The 15,321-nt window shown below is 38.2% G+C and overlaps 1 protein-coding gene across 1 annotated transcript in view; it reads right to left on the reverse strand.

Annotated features, from left to right (window-relative positions):
* Nucleotides 1-15,321, reverse strand: part of LOC150100324 (inverted formin-2-like) — a 319,787-nt gene that overhangs the window by 104,599 nt on the left and 199,867 nt on the right. The window lies entirely within an intron of this gene.

Here is a 15,321-nt window from a genome sequence, read left to right on the forward strand (position 1 = left end):
CTATAACAAATTATAGAAAAGACTTAACCAAAGCCCACAGATGTAATGCCTATGGTCAAGAAAATTCATTATAGCAACTGTCGACTACAAACTATTCTGGTGGTTCCCACAGTTTTCTATGGAGAGTTGTGTATGTGCATTCAAATCTGAAGGTTTATTTTAATACCAAAACTAATGTGAGTATTATAATACATAAATTAATCAGAATGGATTAGTTCATCAAGATAGTAATTCAGGCTGTTACAATTTCACATTTCATGTTGTATATTTGAAATGTAAATTATGCACAATTCTGTGATAGTAATAAAGCATTCAGTGTAGTCATGTACTGAGCAGCCAAAATTCTCACCAGACCTAGCTAATGATCTATAACTGTTCCAATCATTAAGAACATCACTGCTATAAACTTTATAAACCAAGCAAATGGAAGTGAAAAAAAGAAAAGAAAAGAAAAGAAAATGAATAATAAAGAACTGAGTGAAAGAGGATTATATAAAAGGAAGATGTGGTACAAAAATCAAAGTACACTCGGGTCTCTTTTGCACGCCCACAGATACGAGACCTTTCGACACTTGCGCATGTCAACAGAAGGAGAATCCATTCCAATAATAGGGTAATCGAGCATTTCCCAAACTTTTCCTATGACTGAAACGCATCGCAAATCTTGAAATTTTCATGGAACACCTTGGTTATTTTGTAATGTATTCATTAATAATTAATTGTTAATTTAGCTGATTTTTTATTATTAATTAATAATTGCTCATTAATTATTAATTAATTAAATTTTGCCCAATGGAGAAAAAGCACCAAAGAAAAGCAATTTCTTTGGAAATCAAAATTACAATTTTAGATTGCTTAGCAAAAGGAAAGGGATCTACAGTGATTGGTAAACATTTTAATTTAGGCGAATCAACTATAAGAGCAATTAAAATGAATGAAGTTGCAATAATAAAATCTGTCATTTCTGCCAAATTATCATCGTACTCAAGAGATGCTTTATTAGAAAACACGGAACAAGCGCCTGTAATTTGGATTGAAGAATTAACTCAATTAACTCCTATAAGTGGTTATTTAATTAAACAAAAAGCTCTTCGGTTATATGAACAGATGAAGCAATTGGAGCCATCTACTTCCGTTTCACAGGCTGATAAAGAATTTTCGGCTAGCAAAGGATGGTTAACCGGGTTTTTAAAAAGGAATGCATTCATGACGTGAAGATTACAGGCGAGGTTGTAGCAGCAGATGAAGAAGCAGCCAAAATTTTCAAGAGAAGTTAGCCAAAATTATTAAAGATGATGTATATTGTCCTGATCAAGTGTTTAACGCTGATGAAACAGGATTGTTTAGGGAGAAAATGCCTAGTCGAACTTACATCGCAAAGTCTGAGAAAAAAGCAAGTGCGTTTAAAGCAAGCAAAGATCGAGTAACGTTGTTACTTTGTAGCAATGCATCAGGAGATCTAATGTTGAAACTCCTCCTAGTAAATCGATTTCTAAGACCACATGCTCTAAAAGGCAAAGATCTAAAACAGCTGCCGGTACATTGGATGGCTAATACAAAGGCCTGGGTAACAACTGCTGTATTTACTGAATACTTCAAAAATTGCTTTGTGCCAGAAGTGGAAACATATATGAAGCAAAAAGCTCTCAATTTGAAAGTTTCATTAATTGTTGACGATGCACCAAGTCATTCGCATTTAGAACATCCAGGTAGTGTTTTTTCCAACCAATACAACAAGCATTATTCAGCCATTAGATCAAGGCATAATTGCTACTTTTAAAAAATATTATGTTAAGCACACTTAGCACACATAGAAAATGAATCATTAAGAGTTTATTTGGAAAAAATTTTTGGAAAAAATTTTCTATTTTGGACTGCTTAAATCATGTTGCATCTGCTATCGCTGAAATAAGACCACAAACTTTAAATGCTTGCTGGAAAGCAGCTTAGCCTGGATATATTGCAAACAGTGCAACCATGCATCTACATTATCCGCTGAAATCATTACATTGGCACATGAAATTGGTGGAGATTTTGATACATTTAGCCAGAACGATGTAGACGAATTGCTTGTGGATAATACCTTAAGTGACGATGATATTATTTGATATCGATTAACTTTAGATATCGTCGAAGATCCAGAAAAGGATAGTGAAGCGGAAGAAAAACCTGTCCCCCCTCACTGCAAATATAATTCAAGAAGGTCTTGAACTATGCAATAAATTACAAAATCATTTTCTTGTTAATGACACAAATTCTGAATGAGCTAATCTCATTCAGAATTTGTGCTGAATTCTGCAGCAGAATTCAGCTGCAGCAAATTCAGCTAATCTCTCTCCTCTTCTATTTCTTTCTCCATGTCCTATGAACTTTTCATTTTCTTTTCCACATCCTATTTTGGCATTAAAGTCGCCACCAATGAATGTGTATGTTGACTTGTAATTTAATGCCTGTTCAAGATCCATGTAAAAATTTTCTATTTCTTGATTATCTGCTACAGATCTTGGAGCATAGCAGGATATTAATTTTATTGTTATATTGTTCTCTATTCCAATTACGAGTACACCTATTCTTTCAGATATGATGTTACAAGAAAGGATCAACTTGGTGAGCTTAGATTTAACAATGAAGCCCACTCCGCCTTGTTTGCCATTGTTTAAGGATGCTCCGAGGAGTATCTGTGAGCCATTGTACCATCTTGCTGTCAGTTTTTCAATCTTTTTGTTTCATTTACTAGCAGGATATCCAAGTTGATATTGGTTAGTTCTTTGATTAATAAATCTATTCTGTAATCTCTTGCCAAAGTTCGAGTATTGAGGGTACCGATTGCTATTTTCATAGATTTAAGAGGTGCCTGTTTTTCATCTGTGAGATTCTTAGCATCCCTGGCCTCATTCTGTGCCTTACCACTGCTGTAGAAAGGTGAGTGTGGGCCGCACAGGACTCGGGGCCGTTTCTGTTGTTGTAGTGGAGTCTTTGCTGTGGTCGCATATACACTTCTCCTGACTAGAATTCTGAAGTGTTTGCCAGAGCTCTGTTAGTGGTGTTAGGTCCAGGTCCAATAATGGTTAGGATTCCCAACATCCCCAGGGTGCACACAGGGAGGTAGAGTTGGACTTTGCACCCTGTTATATATATTATTTTATTTATTTTTTTGTAATTTTTTATTTTTATTTTTGCTTATTCCGGAAATCCTGCTCTAAAAATGAAACATGGAACTTTTTCGGCCACTTCAGGCCTCCAAATAAGTGGAGCGATGGGTTCGCATTGGGCAACGAAAGTCATCTTCCACCTTAAAATGTATCTGTATGTCATGTTAGTAATGGCAGACCATGATCTTAATATTTCTTCACACAGGATTGAATGGAAGAAGACTGCGCTGCATAGACATTACTACAGGTCTGAGAAACTATGTTTAGAATCAGTATTAGCTATGAAGCACCCCCCCCCCCCTTACCTCAACAAGTATGGCTGCATTAATTTGTCAAAGATCTAGGAGACAGTCATTCTAAGATCACATTCTGCCTAACTTCTCCGAATTTACTCCATTGTTATCCAAGATGCCACCTTGATAGAGCATCAGTTCCTTTTCAGTTACAGTTTTGCTTCTGCAACAATTTCAGTGCTGTGTGTTTACAACAGTTGTAATTTGTGCTCTAATGATGTTGATTAGAAATTCAGCAGAATAATAGGGCAAATTCATTATTTTTCATCCAGTTTTGTTTATACCATGGCAGTGTTATATAAAAACTGCTCTGATAAAGAATGGTCTCATTGTGCAAGTGAAAATAATGCAATAGCATTATTCTCTGCTGAATGGATAACTAGATTATGTTATCCATAATCTAGTTATCCATAAGCTAATCTAGTTATCCATAAATGGCTTATCCATAAGCAGAGATAAAATGGTTATCATTCCATTGTATAAGACTCTGATCAGACCACACTTAGACTATTGTTCTCAAATCTGGTCCCCAGGATTTGAAAGGGATAAGTTAACTGTGGAAAGGCAGATAACAAAGATGGTGTTGGCACTGTACAATGTTAGTTATGAGGATTGGCTGAAGAAGTGTGGACTGCAGAGTTTGGTGGATAGAAGAAGGAGGAGTGATATGATCGAGACTTTTAAACTGTTGACACTGGGGAGTTCTTTCGCTTGGTTGAACAGCGGGAAGGAGTCATGACAAGGGGGCCATCCCTGGAAGTTACGAAAGGAAACTGTGAGAAAGAGGATGAGGAGTGGTTTCTTTGCATGGAGGGGGTTGAACTATGGAATGCATTGCCTAATGGAGTGGTGAGAGCAAGAACGGTCAATGCATTTAAGGAGTGGTACGATAGACTGTGTTTCCTAGGAGGGAGGGACCTCTCTCGATGAGTCTTGATAGACTTGTTTCTTAGAAAGGACCTCCCACAATGAGTCTTTTGACTCCATGGAGGCCTGAATAGTAATAATAATAATAATAATAATGTCTAATGGGCAATAAGACTGATATATTATAACATTCATAATAGACAGCAAATTAGCTGGTTGCAGCTGCTTGCATTAGTGAATTGTTTTGCAGAAGCCTTTGATAGATTGAAGCATGACAAGTTAGCAACTAGAATGGAACAGAGCTGGATAATAGATTAGCATGTGGATTGGAGACTGGCTGTCTGATAGGAATCAGCAAGTTGTGTATGGAGAAGAAATATCTCACAGGAACATCACTAGTGACTTGTCCCAAGGATTTGTTTTGGGATCACTGCCATTTAACTTGCATGTCAATGATATTAAAGAGAATTTGAATAGGGGGATTTGAAGTGGTTTGCAGATCTGTAGCTTTACAAGAGGATTTAAAGAGGATGGGTGAATGAGCAAGTGAGTAGAGCAAGTTCCTAGTTCATTGTTACTAACTGTAAAGCTTTAAAAATTCAGGAAGAAAAGATAGGATGCAGAGTATACATTTGGTAGGATATCTTACAGGAGGCAGTGTAGATAAGGGATCTGTGAGTAAAATAGCAGATGAGAATCTCAAATTTAACAGTCACTGTGGTAAAATTTTGAGTACATCAAAATGGCTTATGACGATATAACCTTGTTGAACACATTTTACTGTGCACTGATTTGATCGCCTGGATTTCAAAGAATGAAGATATATTGGAAAGAGTCCAGACACGTTAACAAAGGTGGTTTCTGGCCTGGAACGTTGCACATAAAGTTTTGGGACCATTATTGTTTAACTTGTACATTAATGACATTGGGACCGGCTTAACTGGAGATGTGCAGCTGTTCACAGATGATGCAAAGTTGGAAAACGCTATGAGAAATACAGCAGGTGTTGTGGCCATGCAGGAGAATATGAACAGACTATGAGTGGGCAAATGATTGGAGCCATCAATTTAATGTTGCATAGTGCAAGGTCTTGAAATTTGGTAGGCAAGGTTGGGTATACAATTAATGGAGAAATTGTGGAGAAGGTGACAGATCTGGGATTGATAGTGGACAGAGACTAAGTTTATGGGTCACATTGCTAAATTATAAGAACGTATCAACAGATTATGGCAATAATGAGACATTCATATGCAAGGCAAAGAGATTATAGTTCCCCTGTATAAGACTTTGATCAGGCCACATATGGACTACTGTGAATAGATTTAGTGCCTGGTTTTTAACAGGATGTATGGGGGGAAAAAGTCCAGAGAAGGTTTACTAAATGGTAAACCTTCTATGGAATGTCAGATATGAGGAAAGATTGAAGGAATGCAACTTACAGAACTTTTGAATAGAAGAAAAATAGGATATAATTGAGATATATAAGTTGGTGAGGGCTTGTTACCAGACTAATGTGGAGAAGATATTTCATAAGGTAGAAGGCAGCAAGGGTAGAACTAGAGGCCATTAATGGAATCTGTATAAGAAGGGTGTGAGCAGGGGAGTGAGAAGCAGGTTCTCTGCATGAACTTGCTTTTCTCAATGCATTGCCTGAAAGTGTGGTGACTGCAGAACCTGTGAATGAGTTCAAGGCTGTTCCATGACCTTTTGATATGAGAGAGTATAGACCTGCTATCATGAGTCTTTTGACTCCATAAAAGTCAAATAATGATAAGAAGACAGAGGAAATAAGGAAACTGAGGAGAGGGGTGCTGTGTCATCAGTAAAATGCTGGTCGATAGAATCACTGGAGCAAAGATCAGTTTTATTTTTTTGGAATATTTTTGAAGAATATATGCATTTCAATAAAAATGTACTTAATGAGTGATACTGAGACTAAATGTGTATTAATTATGGAAGTTAGGTTTTGTAGCAAATTTTGAATGTAACCATTAACAAAGGCAAAATGACAGTAAGAACAACCAGATGAATGGCACGAAAATTTATTTATTTATTCTTATGGCAAAAGCAGCTACAGGTCAATGTCCAAACCAGAAAGCCAATCCAGGGTCTCATCTGTCATCTTATGGATGTCACCACCATGAAATTGACACCTTGGGCAGTCATTCTCAATATGAGTGATCATCTGGGCCACAGGAGAACAGTCACAATAAGGGTGGTCTGATAGTCTATTTATGCAGTAGACAGCCACAGCTACCCTATTTAGTTCTGATCCTGTTGATAGATGACCAAATCTTCCTAGAGAAGAGCAAAACCAGACTGCATAGCACAGGGATCTTCAACCAGGAAACCATTTGTTGGAAGATTGTTGGACCAGTGTTCTCTCCACATGTCAGGTGTTGATGGTAATGTTAGTGTGCACCCTTCTTTCCCAGACAGGGGCACTATTCAGCTGCAGAGAATGCAAGGGCTAGTGCAGATAACCTTAATACATCAGTACCACAACCCCAGGTTGTTCCAGCAATCCGCAAGATGATATTATTTCTCATTTTAACTTTGTTGGACAGGTTATTGATGTGCCTTTTACATGTAAGGCTTCTCTCCAGGCTCACTTCAAGGTATTTCGGGTGAGGCTCATTATTATTATTATTATTATTATTACCCCAAGACCTCACAGAGTCAAAGACTCATCTGGGAGGTCCTTTTATCACACACACACATCTCATCATACCATCTTAAACACACTCAAACTCCTTACAGACACCATACTCTCAGGCAAGGCATTCCAATCATTCACAACTCTGCACGAAAAAAACCTACCACTCACTCCCCTACTCACACCGTCTTTATACAGTTTCCAGGGATGACCTCTGGTTCTCCATTGATCTCCCACTATTCTCTGTAAAACTTCTCCAGCATTGATCCTATAACAACCCCTTACCAACTTGTAAGGGGTTGTTATAGGATCCTGTCCACCAGACTCTGCAAATTACATCTTCTCAATCATACTCGACATTCCAGAGGTCAGAAACTATCTTATTCAGTCGCCACTGGACCCTTTCCAACATCTCTTCATCCTTCTGAAAACCAGGTGACCAAATCTGGGCACAATAGTCCATGTGTGGCCTAATCAAAGCCTTATACAACGGAACAAGAATCTCCCTACTTCTACACGTCAGTGTCCTCCACATCATTCCCAGAAGCCTTTGTGTTCTCTTCACAATTTTGGCAATGTGTCCCCTAAATTTTAGATCCTTATCCACCATCACCACCAGATCTCTTATTTCCTCTACCTCCAACAATATATTCTCACCAAGCATAAATTCTGCATCCCATCTTTGTTTTCCAAATTTTAAAACCTTAGATTTTGCAACATTGAGCTCACATCCCCATTTCCGTGCCCAATCACTGAATTTATTCAAGTCTTCTTGTAAGGCCACAACATCTTCACTACTCTTTATGGTTCATCCCAACTTTGCATCATTTGCAAACAACTGAATATCTCCATCCAAATCTTCACCAATATCATTAATATACAAGTTAAACAGTAATGTTCCTAAAACAGACCCCTGATGCACTCCACTAGTGACTTTCCTTTTCCTGGTTACCGCACCCCCATACACAACTTGTTGATACCTATCAGATAGCCAATCTAATGCACTAATCTAATATCCAACCCCATCTGCTCGTTTGACTGTTAACTTATCATGAGGTACTCTATCAAAAGCCTTTGCGAAATCCAATATATTACTGTGTATACTTCTACTCTGTCCAAGGAAGCAGTCACTTTATTGAATAAGTAAGTAGATTACTAAAACAGGACCTCCCTTTAGCAAATCCATGCTGTCCATCAAAGATTATACCATTGTTGTCTACCCAACTCTAGATCCTAGTTATCACAAGCTTCTCCAAAAACTTAACCACAACACAGAGAGGCCTATAGTTTGATGCTTGAGTTCAATTATCTCCTTTATGAAGTGGCACAATCTTGCCCTCCTTAGGAACTTGACCAAGTGCAAGACTCGTATTAAAAAAATATGTCAAAGGAGGTGTCAACTCCCTGGCACATTCCTTCAGAATATGCAGTGATATATTATCAAGTCCCACAGCCTTATTAACATCTAGTTTACTCAACTCACCAAACAACTCTTGCTCACTTACAGTCAGTCTCTCCTCCCCATCATCAACTGCTCTCAATCTCTCCATGAAGTCACATTCACAAGATTGAAAGACCTTTATGAACTGCTCATTAAGTATCTCCACCACACATTCTGCATCAGCTGTCTTTATACCATTTTCTCCAATCAATGTCATCCTTCCATAATCATTCTTTCTTTTGCTGGCTACATATATCGAAAGAACTCCCTAGGATTCTTTTTGGCTTCATTAGCTAACTGCTGTTCATACCTCTCTTTAGCTACTCTCACCAACCAAGTCATCCTCCTTGCCTGGTCTTTGTAGACCTCATGAAATTGGCGATTTCCACTTCTCTTATGCTGCCTCCATAATGTCCCTTTTCTCTGTATCGCATGCTTAATCTCTTTATTCATCCATCTCACACCTTCCTTCTTTAACCTTCTCACCCTTGGAATACATTTAGACATGTATCCGCTAGATAGTTTTTGAAAATCCCCCAAGCTGCATTGATCTCTTTTCCAGCTAACTCCTCATTCCATGCTACACCTGCAAGCTGTCTCCTGAGCTCTTCATAATCACCCCCCCCCCCTTGAAGTTCCACATATACCCTTTTCTCACAAGGGTCCTCACACTGCCGGCAACCACCTAGGTAATCACCTCATAGTCACTCTCACCAATTGGTGGATGATTTGACACCTCATTTATAATTACATCCTCTGATGAGATGACCAAATCCAAGACCCTTAATCCTCGTGTGCCCTCTGTTACATACTGTCTGAGGTAGTTATCCCTCAAAAACTCAAGAAACTCATTTTCTTTACTTCCAGTTGCTATCTCATCATTCCAGTCTTTATTGCCATAATTAAAATCACCCATAATGATCACCCCTTTTCTTATTTGCTTGGCTAATTTGACTATACATTTCACTATTACCACCATCCACATTACCTGGTCTATATCAACATCCCACCAAGTATTTGATTCCATTCACCTCTATCTCACACCATACTGCGTCAAAACCACTGGCGCTATTTCCGTCTTGCATCTCTACTTTGTATGGACATAACTCTTTCTCTATCATCGATAGCACTCCCCCCCCTCCCTTTTTACCCCTTCTATCCTCACAAAACACATCATACCCTTCCATCTCTATTCCTGTCAGGACATCATCCTCTTCCAACCATGTCTCGTTTATTCCGACAATCTTTGGGTGAACAGAAGCAATTAGTGCAACCATTTCATCTGTCTTGTTTCTTATACTTCTAGCATTTGTATACAAACACAACAGCTCATTTCTGGATCTACAGCTAGTTCCACTGAAACCACTCACTCGATGTGATCTCTCCATGCTCTTCTGGGGCCATTTCCCTTTCTGCTTCTTCATTTTAGAACACTTTTCAATTCTAACTGTTTCCTCTTGATCCCTGGTCATCCCATTCCTTTCCTGCCTGCAAATGCTCTCACCTCCTCTTGGAGCATCCATCTTTCTCACGCTGTGTACCCCTGTCCACCCTGAGTCTCCCTGTTTCCCTGCTCCTCTTGCACACCCATTCTCTCATTTTCTATATTCATACCACTCACTTCCCCATTCATATCCACCTCTTCAATCTCTCCTGTCTTACTCTCCTGCTCTTCCACATCACTCCCCTCTCGATCTGATTCATTCTCTCTATTCACTTCTCTACCTTCCAGCAGCAGTCTCTCCAAGCAACTCACACCATAACCACTCAAATGCAGTCCACTGCTCCCATACAGCTCACTTCATCCCTCAAACCCATTCCACATATTAACAAACTGTACTCCCATCTCCTCACACATTTCAGCAAGTATATCATTCATAATACTTGCTCTCCACTCTCTCATGCTCTACTATTTTGCCACAGAAAGAGAGAGGTTGAGGTGTCAATTTGCCTCTGCGTTGTTCAGGTGGAATGCTGTGGACACTGTTCTTGTTGGATTTGCCTTCAGGTATCACTGCTTGAAGTACACTTACAGGATGTTCAGGTCTGTGTTTAAGGTTGTTTCCAGGATGGTAAAGGAGGAAGACTGGTGTAGGATAGCGAGATCATCGGCGTATATATATATTTGCTTGAGCTAGTATGTGGTAAGTCAGACATCTGGATCTGCTCTTTTTCCCACCAATATGGACCTGAATCTTTCTGTTGGAGAGAATGGATTCAAAATGCTGGAAAGATTGTTTAGCACCTAATGATATTGCTTAGCTTTAGGAGGAAGCCCCTGATCCAAACTTTGTCATAAACTGTGTCATAAGCTAGGTCAATGAAAGTGACTCCTGATTTAAGTTTCTTCTGAAAGCCTGCTTCAATCTGTGTTGTAAGACCAGGACCATGGTCACAGCAACTTCTTCCTGGCTTGAAGCAAGCTTGTTCAATTGGGAGTGCTCTTTCGATGAGTGGTGAAATTCTTTTAAGGAGAATTCTTTCAAAGAGCTTAAAGGTGGAGCAAAGCAAGGAGATAGGTCATAGATTTTTGACATTATTTGGATCTTTCCCTGGTTTGGACACAGCAATTATTTGGTTTCCTGCCACAGTCTTGGTAGTTTTCCAGTTGTTATAATATTTGAGAAAAGGGTGGCCAGCCATCATTAACCTTGTTGGCTGAGATGTTTTAGAAACTTGGGGAGGATACCATCCACTCCTGCAGCCTTGCCATTCTTGGTGAGTTTTAAAGCTTCTTGCACCTCTTCAAGAGAAATTGGCTGTACAAGTTCAGGAAGCTCGAAAGCCATCTTCAGATTTTTTCTGATAGAAGATTGCACAGTTATTTTCCTGGTAGAGCTGGGACTTATCTTGGAAGTTTTTGGTAAATGATTAGCCATTTGATCAGGGTTATCTCTGGTGGTTTGTATGTTGCTGGTGTTACACCCTGATAACTTAAGAAAGTGAAAATTTCAGTTATCATGATGTAACAAGAAAATAAATAAAAACCCTGTATAGATAACTAAGTAGATATCGTTAAGAGCCTTTGAAAGTAACGAATACAAAAAATAAAATGAAAGAAAAACATGCTTGCATCCAAGTGAAAAATATAGCTGAAATTGTTTGTTGAACTAAAAAAAAAAGGAGAGGGGAATTTTATTACAGTTGTGATATGATAAAATAAGGTTAAGTAAAGCAAAGAAGATTAGTCATAGGATTTTGTATGTGAGAGGCTAGCTTTTACACTTGAAATAAGAGATTAAAGATTTGAGTTAATTCTAAGAAAATTTTGTAAAGGGGATTAATTTAGTATAGATGACATAGAGGTTAGCTTAAATAAAAACCAAACCTCAACGTCATAATTCCCAAATTTGAGACTTCGTAACGTGTCAGTTGCGTGCCCATGGACCGCATGATGTTTTGACAGAAAAACACCACTCTAATTGGTCAGTGAAATAGAATCCAGTAAGGTGGGAAGAAAAGAAATTGAAGAAGGTGCCGGTAGGGCTCATCATATAAAAGGGTTAGGAAACCCCCCCCCCCCCCACGAGGCTTTTTCCTCAGAGTTTTTCTTCACGAGTCTTCGGACAGGTTTCATGTGGTTTTCCTGAGTGATGGGTTAGGAGTTTTCTCCGTCCGACACAATAAGGAAACAAAGTGTGCAGGATTTTGATTCCGTGTTCCTATTGTAAGAAACAAGGGACGCTGTTTAGTTAAAAAGAGAGAAGATTATGTCAGTGTATTTCATCGTCCAGTGATCGTAACGAGAGAAAGAAAATTCTGTAAAGGAATCAGTGCCCATGTGGTGAATTTCACAGCTATAGAATAGATGATCCTATGTATGTAATTGATTGAAGAATGTAAGGTAAAGATTGTGAAAGCCCATCTTAGTGCCAAAAGAACTTAGGAGTGATAAGTTATAGAGGAGTTCGTCCTAGGAAGGTGAAATATCGGAAAATGGTAGAGACCAGTGTAGAAGACCCAAGTCAAAAGGTACTGTAAAATCTCTTGTCAATTCAAATCATATGTAACTGTAGTCATTGTTCAATTACTGAACAGTAGAAAGGATTAATGACAATTATACTAGGACTTTAGTACATGTCAAACTGGAATAAAATGAGCTTGTTATTATTAATTAATACGTATTCATGTGCCTAGAGATTTATGCATGTACATTGTATTTTATTTAAGAGAGTTTTAAAGGTCAAAAATGTGTATTAGCTCAGCAAAAGGGTAATTTTAATCCATAGTCTTAGTGAGAAAATTAAAGTAACTGATTATATATGTCCTAGAAAATAGAGAATTATAGCGTGATCAAACCAGTAAGGCGTTAGACAAAGGATCAACTAGTTCTAGGATTATACATGTTTGTGTGTATAGAATCTGTTATGGCGATATGATCATAATTCTCATGTAGGGTCTTAACCTAATACTTGTGTTTAGCTAGTGAAAATTTGTATTATATATTCTTAGTATTGAATTGAGTTTATTTGATAAAGAATGAATTGTACCATGTTTAAGAGTTCAATAAACTTTTGTTCATTGAAAATACAGTTGTCTGAAATTGCCGCTCAATGCACCACTTGTAACAACGTATGAACCTAATCACGCGGGGGGGGGGGGGGGGGATTTGTTAAGTTATGAGATAAAGGTCATGACTGCATATTAGTTTCATGCTCAGACATATTTGGTAATTGCTCCTTGTTTTTGAATTTTATATCTTAAACTAAATGTCCTGAAAGGCGCAGTATAAAATAAATATTTAGGGACACTAAGGGAAGAAGAAGCTTAAATATTTGTATTTGGGTGATATCTCGTATATAAATAAGATTCGGACAAAGACAAGTAGAGTTTCACATGTAAGGATAGTTGAAAGCCTAATAATCGTAATTTGGGACACAACACTGGTTCTGCTCCCCCTAATTTTCTCAGAAGTGACCAGCTTTTCTGGCTAGATTTGGTAAAGCCAACGAAAATTAAGTGTGGTGAGTGAAGTGGATTTGATTTTTACTAAGGTGGTTTGTTGTTAGGAGTGTAATATGTATGCAAGGTCAAATGTGGCAGGTATAATTGTTGTTAGATTAAACAAAAGAAGTGAGAGTGAGATTCTGCAGAAAGTGTGATATTTTAATCGACTGCAGTGATTTGAATGAAAGTTCAAACTGGGAACAGGAAGTAAAGAATATCAGACAAAAGGTGAAAGGCAACGATGGATGCAAGACATGTAAGAATGATAGCCAAAAGAGAGAGCGTGAAAACATGATTGCAAGGAATGTCATTGTGAATACAGAAATAACTGAAAAAGTAAAAGCAAGTGTAAATACAGAAATGGAAGGGAACCTGACTGAAGGAGCAAGGGATGGCATGACAAGGAGAATGGAAGAAAGTCTGAATGAAGGAGCAAAAGCAGGAATGATTGTTGGAATGCAAGAATTGAAAAATGAAATGATTAAGATGAAAAATGAGATGAGGGGCATACAAAATGAAATTAGATGTATGGTGGATACAAAAGGAAGCAAAAGAATAAAATGAAAGATAGTGAACAAAAAGAAGTAGAAAATGACTCAAGATTCTATTTGAAAAGGTTGGTGGATAAGAGGATGCACAATGTCTGTTTTCCAGGAGGGAGAATGAACAGGGCAGTTGAGACACCGGATATAAGAAGTAAGGGTACAAGGGAGTTGGTTATGGTTGGAACAAATGATTTTGGTTGAACTTAGGGAGAAAATGAGGATGGATATCAGGAGATTATTGAGGAGAGTGAAAGACAACAGTTGGCAGGAAAACTAGTTTGTGTGTTGCCCAGATATGACAATGATAAGTTTCAGAGAGCAAATGATCTTGAACAAAATGTTAGCAGAAATGTGTAAAGATAATAGAGATCGTGAATGTTTTGGATGAGTTTGAGGGATAAATGAAACTGTATAAAAATAATGGCTGCATCTGAATGGTTTTGAGCAAGTCATCTGGAAAGGCTACTGCTGGAGGGAAGTGTAATCAGTGATGCAAACAAGGTATCAATGGAAGTTGGATGATGGAAATGAGCACAATAGGCGAGATCAATGTGAGTGGAGATGAGAATATGAGAACAACAGTGCAAGTTGATCAGGGAAACAGGAAGGGCCAGGAAGGTTGGGGAGACAGTGTAAGGAGGGTGAATTCTAAAAGCAGTAATGAATGCATGTATGGGGATGGTCAGCATAGGAATGGAATGGGCTGGAATATGGAGAGCAGTTGAATCTAGGGGAATATGTTGGACAAAAGGTAATGGTGAACAGACAGAAGGAAGTGTTGAGAAGTAATGGACGAGGAGTTGCACAGGAAGGATTGGTTATAGATCAAGAAATGAATTGTTATATTTATTTACAAATGCCAGGAGTACCATTAATAAGGGAGATGAAATTGTTGCATTGCCCAAAAATAGTTGGAATAAGTGCAACATAATTGAATGAGAAGGATACCTTGAAAGGAATAGAAATGGAAGGATATGTTTTTTGTGAGGATAGGAAGAACAAGAAGGGGGGAGGGTGCTGCTGATGACAGGGGATTATGTCCACATAAAGTTGAGATACAAGGGGAAAAAAAAGTGGCAGTGGTTTTAAACCAGTATGATGTGAGGTGGAGATTGATAGAATGAGATATTTGATTAGGTTTGCTATAGGCCAAGGAATATGGAGGGTAGAGACAAAGAGACTAATCTAAGTTGCCCACATAGGCACTTAGCTTAGTGATCAAGCAAAGGCCATCATTATGGGTGATTTCTATTATGGCAATATTGATTGGAATGAAGAAATAGCATGAGGGAATAAGGAAAATGAATTTCTCGAGTTCTTAAGTGACAACAATCTTAGACAACATGCAACAGAGAGCACATGAGGGTTAAGAATCTTATATCTGATTATATTATCAGAGGATGTGATTATGAATGGAGCA

Source organism: Typopeltis vanoorti, chromosome 13 (genome assembly GCF_054136105.1).
Source record: "Typopeltis vanoorti isolate ZY-2024b chromosome 13, IOZ_Tvanoo_1.0, whole genome shotgun sequence".
Classification (NCBI taxonomy): Eukaryota; Metazoa; Arthropoda; class Arachnida; order Uropygi; family Thelyphonidae; genus Typopeltis; species Typopeltis vanoorti.